Raw genomic sequence first — 6,835 nt, forward strand, 5'->3', positions numbered from 1 at the left:
GAGCGGCGCGGAAGGAGCTCGGGCGCGCGGGGGAAGACGCGGGCCTCGCGGGGGCCCGCCGTGGGCCGAGCTGGCCGGCGCGGCGGCGGGCGGCGGCGCGCCACGTGGCAGGCGCTGACTGGCTGCGGACGGCGGCGTGATTTCGTCCGGCGGCGCAGAGGGAAATTTTAGGGTTGGACTGCGCGAAAATTTCGGGAGGGGCACATATATATAGGTAGAGGGAGTTAGGAGAGTCTAAATGAGGTGCGGTTTTCGGCCACGCGATTGTGATCGAACACCCGAGTGGATGAAGGGGGTTTGGATGGGTTTGTGGGCTGACTAGGAGGGGTGTTGGGCTGCAACACACACGAGGCCTTTATGGTTCCCCGGTTAACCGTTGGAGTATCAAACGAACTCCAAATGGCACGAAACTTGACAGGCGGTCTACCGGTGGTGTACCAAGGCCGGCTTGGCAAATCTCGGTCCATTCCGAGAAAATTTAACACCCGCACACGAAAAGAGTCAAAAGGGGGCGCCAGAGGACGTAGGAGTGCTGGATCGCAAAACGAACAACGGGGAAATGCTCGGATGCATGAGACGAACACGTATGCAAATGCGATGCACATGAAGACATGATATGAAATGCATGACATGAGCCAAATGCAAAACAAAGACAAGAACCCAACCACGAATCTCATAAGTTAGAGCCGAAAATGGCAAGAGTCGGAGTACAAATATGGCAAATTACATCTGGGGTGTTACAATATGTGAAGTAATTACATAATACATGCTCCTCCTATTCTTGTTCACGAAATATCGTTAAAAGTCACGTACCAATATGAAACGAGAAAAAGGGTAGAATTATTGGGGATGTATGCAAACTGGTATTGTGATGTCTTTGCACAAGGTGAAAGAGTATTGTGCTTTCTTATTCACTTTATGCCAAGCTGTTGGGGATGTATGCAAACTGGTATTGTGATGTCTTTGCGCAAGGTGGAAGAGTGTTGTTTATGCCAAACTATATTTTTTCGCTATGATCACCAAAATGCCATGTTTCTGTATATCATGCACAATCAAGGGGGAGGTAGGTCAGACTTTCAAGGAGAGGGTTATTAAGGAGGGCCCTTGGGAGGAATGAGGTGATGCAAACATGTGGATGAGGATGGCGATTTGTGTTCGTAAGGTGGCTTTTAGGAGTTTGGGTTAACCAGGGGAAGTGATACTTGGTGGTGGAACGATGATATCCAGAAGGCTATTAAGGAGATGAAAGACTATTTCAGACGGTTACATCTGGATAGAACTGCGGACAATATAGTGAGTGAAGCAAGAGGGATATCAACCAAGTCAAATGCAGCAAGAACGAAGTCAATGGAGAGAGTGAGAGCTCTACTTTTGAGCTGGACGACTCCTTTGATGATAGCAATAGGCGTTTTGTGCGATGAATTCCGGAGTCTGGGGTCAGGTTGACTTAAAGAAAGGCTGAAAGGAGGTAAGGCTATGGGTCTTGATTGTATCCCTGTTGAGTATTGAAAGGCCTTCGAGACATGGTGATAATGTGACTAATTAAACTTTCCAACCCCATATTTTAGGCAACAAGATGCCCAGAGTACGGAGGCGGAGTATATTAATACTTGTTATCACCGGCATATTAGGGGCTTAGCCTAGTTAGTTGTGGCCTAGTTTATCTTATCGTTATTAGGGGCTTAGCCCAATTATCTTATTAGGAGGATTATATAAACTTGTGTAAGGACCCATTTTGGGATTAAGCAAGAAGCAATCATATTTGCTTGGCTTCCTTAGGGAGCCGGGAGACCTAACCCTAGCCGCCACCCCTGCGCTCTCTCTCCCTCGCGAGCACGCAATGACGGCGCCCCAGCACCGGCGACCATGCCTTCCTCCACGCCATCCCTCATTCCACCCCTACAACCTGAGACCACGCCTTGGTAGGGATCCGGTTCCTACCAATTTGGTATCAGATAGTTTCGGTGCGATCATGTCCTCGCCGCCACCCACCTCGACCCTTCTGCTGCCGACCGCCCTGATGGCCACCACGGCCAGCGCCTCGCTCTTGCCAGTGCCGGTCACCTCCGCCGTGCCCGTCCTCGTCATCTTCACCCCGGAGGAGATGACGGCTGCCATCCAGGATCTCACCCAGGCGGTCACGGGCATCTACACGTTCCTCGCAAGATCCTATGGGCCGCAGCCGCCTGTGCCCTTCGCCACCGCCCCGCCGCCGTGGCGGCCACCATCCTCGGCAACCCCCGTCGCCGCCGCCATGCAGCAGCTGTTGTGGCAGCCGCCACCAGCGACGAACCCCGATGCCTCCACCATGCAGTAGGGGCAACAGCTGCAGCCGCCGCCACCGGTGACTGCGGCCCTAGGCATCCCGACGACGGGCCCGGGGGTGCCCATCCACCAGGTCCGGTTTCCCTCGTCGCCGTCTCCGTTACCGGCCTGGCTCGCTGGGTCCCTTGAGCCGGTCTACACGACGACCTCGGTCGGGCCGCACATGCTGCCCCCACCAGCGACGCACCCTGCCATGCAGTTTGGCGGGTCCTCGGGCTCCGCCGTACCCTTCGCCAGCGTCGACGGGCCCCTGTTCCAGGACGACACCCTAATGCCCGCCTACTTGGCCTCATCATCCTCGTTGCTTCGTGCTGACGAGGCGCACCCGCCCATCGTCCACGTTTAGACGCTGACGAGATTCTCCAAGCTGGAGTTCGCGACCTACGACGGCACCGTCGACCCCCTGAATTGGCTCAACCAATGTGACCAATTTTTCAGGAGACAGCGCACGCTCGCGTTCGACTGCACCTGGATCGCCTTGTATCATCTCCGAGGAGCCGCGCAGATGTGGTACTACGCCCTCGAATAGGACGAGGGCGGCATTGTCACCATGGGAGCGCTTCCGCGATTTGTGCCGCCTATACGCGGGAGCCGTCTGGCGGAGCTTGGGCGTCTTCTATTCCTCACCTCGGTGCAAGACTTCGTTGACTGCTTCCAGGCACTGGCGTGCCACGCCCTCGGCGTTTCGGCTCGTCAGCGGGCTGAGCTCTTCGTTGGCGGTCTACCGGACCACATCTGCGTGGACGTGGAGATGCGCGGGCCACAGGACCTTCAGACGGTCATGTACTACGCCCGCGCGTTCGGGCGTCACGCGGTGGCCATCCAGCAGGCGCCACCGCCTCGGGCCGCTACCCTGGCCGAAAGTTCTCGCTCAGGGTCAGCCTGCCCAGGCTTCTGCGGCGCCCCTCGAGGCGGTTGCGGCACGCCCGTTCCGCCGGCTCACCCCGGCTGAGCAACTCGAGCGTCGCCGCCAAGGGTTGTGCTTCAACTGCGACGAGCCCTACATACCGGGCCACGTCTGCCCACGACTCTTCTACCTGGAGGCTGCATACTACATTGAGGAGGACTCCGCTGCCGCCGGGCTCGGTGACCAGCCCTCTCCAGTTGACGCGGAGGTGTTTGGCGATTGTTGATCTTCCCCACCTTCCAGCTCGAGGATGAGCTGTTTGTGCAGGCTGGGAGAGATGTTATGACCGGCATATTAGGGGCTTGGCCCAGTTAGTTGTGGCCCAGTTTATCTTATCGTTATTTGGGGCTTAGCCCAATTATCTTATTAGGAGGATTATATAAACTCGTGTAAGGACCCGTTTTGGGATTAAGCAAGAAGCAATCATATTTGCTCGGCTTCCTTAGGGAGTTGGGAGACCTAACCCTAGCCGCCGCCCCTGCGCTCTCTCTCCCTCTCGCGCACGAAACGACGGCGCCCCAGCGCCGGCGACCACGCCTTCCGCCACGCCATCCCTCCTTCCACCCCTACAACCTGAGACCACGCCCTGGTAGGGATCCAGTTCCTACCATACCACTCTTCAAGAACAAGGGGATGTTGAAAGTTGTACTAATTACCGTGGAGTTAAGCTGATGAGCGCTACAATGAAGCTACGGGAGAGTCCCTAAGCACCTCTTAAGAAGAATGACAAGTGATACCAACATTCAGTTTGGTTTCATGCCTGAGAGATCGACCATGGAAGCCATTTTCTTGGTACGACAACTTATGGAGAGATCAAGGAGCAAAAGGAGACTGCATATGATGTTCATTGACTTGGAGAAGGCCTATGATAAGATACTATAGAATGTCATGTGGGCTTTGGAAAAACACAAAGTCCCGAATAAAGTACATTACTGCCATCGAAGACATGTACAATAATGTTGTGAAAGTGTTTGAACAAGTGATAGAGACAGTGATCACGTTTCTAGTAGAATAGGACTTAACCAAGGGTTAGCTTTGAGCCCTTATCTTTTTCTTTGGCCATTGATGACGTCACAAGAAGATATCTCATGGTGTCTGCTCTGTGGATGAGGTGGCGCTAGTCGATGATAGTTGGATGGGGATTAATAGAAAGTTAGAGCTATGGAGATAGACTTTGGAATCGAAAGGTTTTAGTCTTAGTAGAACTAAAACTAAGTACGTAAGGTGTGGTTTCGGTACTACTAGACATGAGGAGGAGGTTAGCCTTGGTGGGCAGGTGGTATATCAGAAGGACACCTTTTGATATTTTTGATCAATGCTGCAGAAGGATGGTGATATTGATGAAGATGTGAGCCATCGAATCAAATCTGGATGGACGAAGTGGCGCCAAGCTTCTTGCATCCTTCGTGACAAGAGTGTAAAGGGAGGTTCTATAGGACTGCGATTCAACCTGCGATGCGATGTTGTATGTCACTGAATGTTGGCCAACTAAAAGCGACATGTCCAAGAGTTAGGTGTAACAGAGATGCACATGTTGAGATGGATATGTAGCCACACAAGGATCGGGGCTGGAATGAGGATATACGTGATAGAGTTGGGATAGCACCCATTGAATAGAAGCTTGTCCCCTAAAATGGCTTGGGCATATACAACGCAGGCCTCTCGCCAGTGCATATCAGACCGTTAAAGTGTGCTGATAATGTTAAGAAAGGTCGTGTAGACCAAACCTAATATGAGAGAAGTCTGTTAAGAGAGATATGAAGGACTAGGTTATTATCAAAGAACTAGTCATGACAAAGGCGTGTGGAAGTTAGCTATCTACGGGCCAAAACTATGAGTTGGTTTCAAGATCATATGCGTTTCAACTCTATTAGTCTACTCCCAACTCGTTTGGCACTAAAAGGCATTGTTGATGCTGTTGTTATTTCTTTACCAAGCAGCAGATCCTCAGTGGAGAATATATAGTCTGATATTTGTTTATCTTAGCCCAACGATCAAGTTTATTGTATACTACTACTCCCTCATAAACGTCTTATATTATGGGACGGAGGGAGTATATGATATACTCACTGTAAGATCTTTCCAAATATATTTTCAAATATATGATAAACTCACTGTAAGGTCTTTCCAAATATATTTCAGGTACCGGACTTGATGCAGCAAATCATTGTGATCATTTCCCTTCCTGAAGAAGAAGCGAATCACCATTGGTCTCGCTGAATCGGGAATCATGATGATGTTGGATGAAGGAAACAATACCGTTAAACAACATATGGTGTAGTTTTATTGTTTTATATACCAGAATCAAGATTCGCCAAACAGAACAACACTAACCTGTAGAAAAAACGGTCCATACGGAAAAGGAACAGCAGTCCCTGATGGTTTGGGTGTTAATGTCAAGCTCCAAATTTTATGCTAGTCAGTTGTCGATGTGTCATTGTCTTAATTACTTCCATGCCCAATCGTTATGCTCACGTTGTTCCCTCGGCTACCAGTGGCCCGTGTATCCTTCTTTAAACTCTAAGCTCCCAGGGAATGCTTGTCCCTGGTGCGTCGAGGGCTTTGCCAAGCGTTGTTGGGCACACTTGTATGGAAGAGGATGGCAGGTGTGCGGCGTTTTGGGTCCACTACCATGTCAACGTGGCTTGCCTATAGTTATTCCTGTGTCACGTTCACAGTTGTGGTTTTCTGTTGCTGGGAGAGGGATGGTATTCTTTCTGCAGCGTGTGGGGAGGGTTTGTGCCGCCTGTCCCTTCTGTGTGTCGCGGCGGCGGCTTGCCGAGTGCTTGCGCCACCGCTTTGGCGAGAACTGCGTTTCGGTGCCCGGGTGCATCTGCACCCGGTTAAAAAAAATTCAGAAAAAATCAAAAAATTCTAAAAAAAAATTGGATGGTAGATAATTTAATGTGTGAGGTACGTTTTAATTTTCAAAACATTTGGACTTCTGTGCAGCTCTCAGCAAAAAAGACAAATCGGAGGTCTTTTTTGCTGAGAGCTGCACAGAAGTCCAAATGTTTTGAAAATTGGAGCGTACCTCACGCATCAAATTGTCCACCATCCAAATTTTTTTTGGAATTTTTTGAATTTTTCTAGTATTTATTTTGATTTTTTTCGTGAGCGCAGGTGCAGATGAGCTCGGGCTCAGATTCGAATTTTCTCGCTTTGGCTGCCTTCCGTGTGGGATGGGGTTTGTCGAGTGGAACGGTGGTTTGGGGATGTGGTTCATGTGGTGTGTTTTCTGTTCGGTTTGGCAAAGGTTTACGCTTGAGTAGGTCGCTTGGGCGGGCCGCTGTTGCCTGTTGCCTTATGGTTGGGTTTTGGATTTTGATACTGATGAGGATCTGCCACTCCTCGCGACCTGCTGCAAGCCCTGCAAAAGTTTCCTTGATCGTCAGCTTCTCCAGTTACCCTAGATGGTGCAGAGTTAAGGTTATGGGCTTATGGCCAACATCTTTTTCACCTTATCCATCGTTAGAGGATCAAGACCACGCCGAGGGATTATAGGGTCATCTCTTGTGGCTGTTCTAGGGATGCTTCATTTTGAGCGAGCACCCTGTGTAGTTGGCTTGCTGGAATTAAGCCTTCTTTGTTCGATTTATCGTG

General features: G+C 50.8%; 1 protein-coding gene across 1 annotated transcript in view; it reads left to right on the forward strand.

Annotated features, from left to right (window-relative positions):
* Positions 1–5,726, forward strand: part of LOC119330600 (transcription factor MAMYB-like) — a 17,014-nt gene extending 11,288 nt beyond the window's left edge. The window contains exon 2 of the mRNA XM_037603715.1: positions 5,375–5,726. The gene's annotated coding sequence lies outside the window, so the exon portion shown is untranslated. The remainder of the gene's footprint in view (positions 1–5,374) is intronic.
* Positions 5,727–6,835: the final 1,109 nt, after the last annotated feature.

The sequence above is a fragment of the Triticum dicoccoides genome, chromosome 7A (genome assembly GCF_002162155.2).
Source record: "Triticum dicoccoides isolate Atlit2015 ecotype Zavitan chromosome 7A, WEW_v2.0, whole genome shotgun sequence".
Classification (NCBI taxonomy): Eukaryota; Viridiplantae; Streptophyta; class Magnoliopsida; order Poales; family Poaceae; genus Triticum; species Triticum dicoccoides.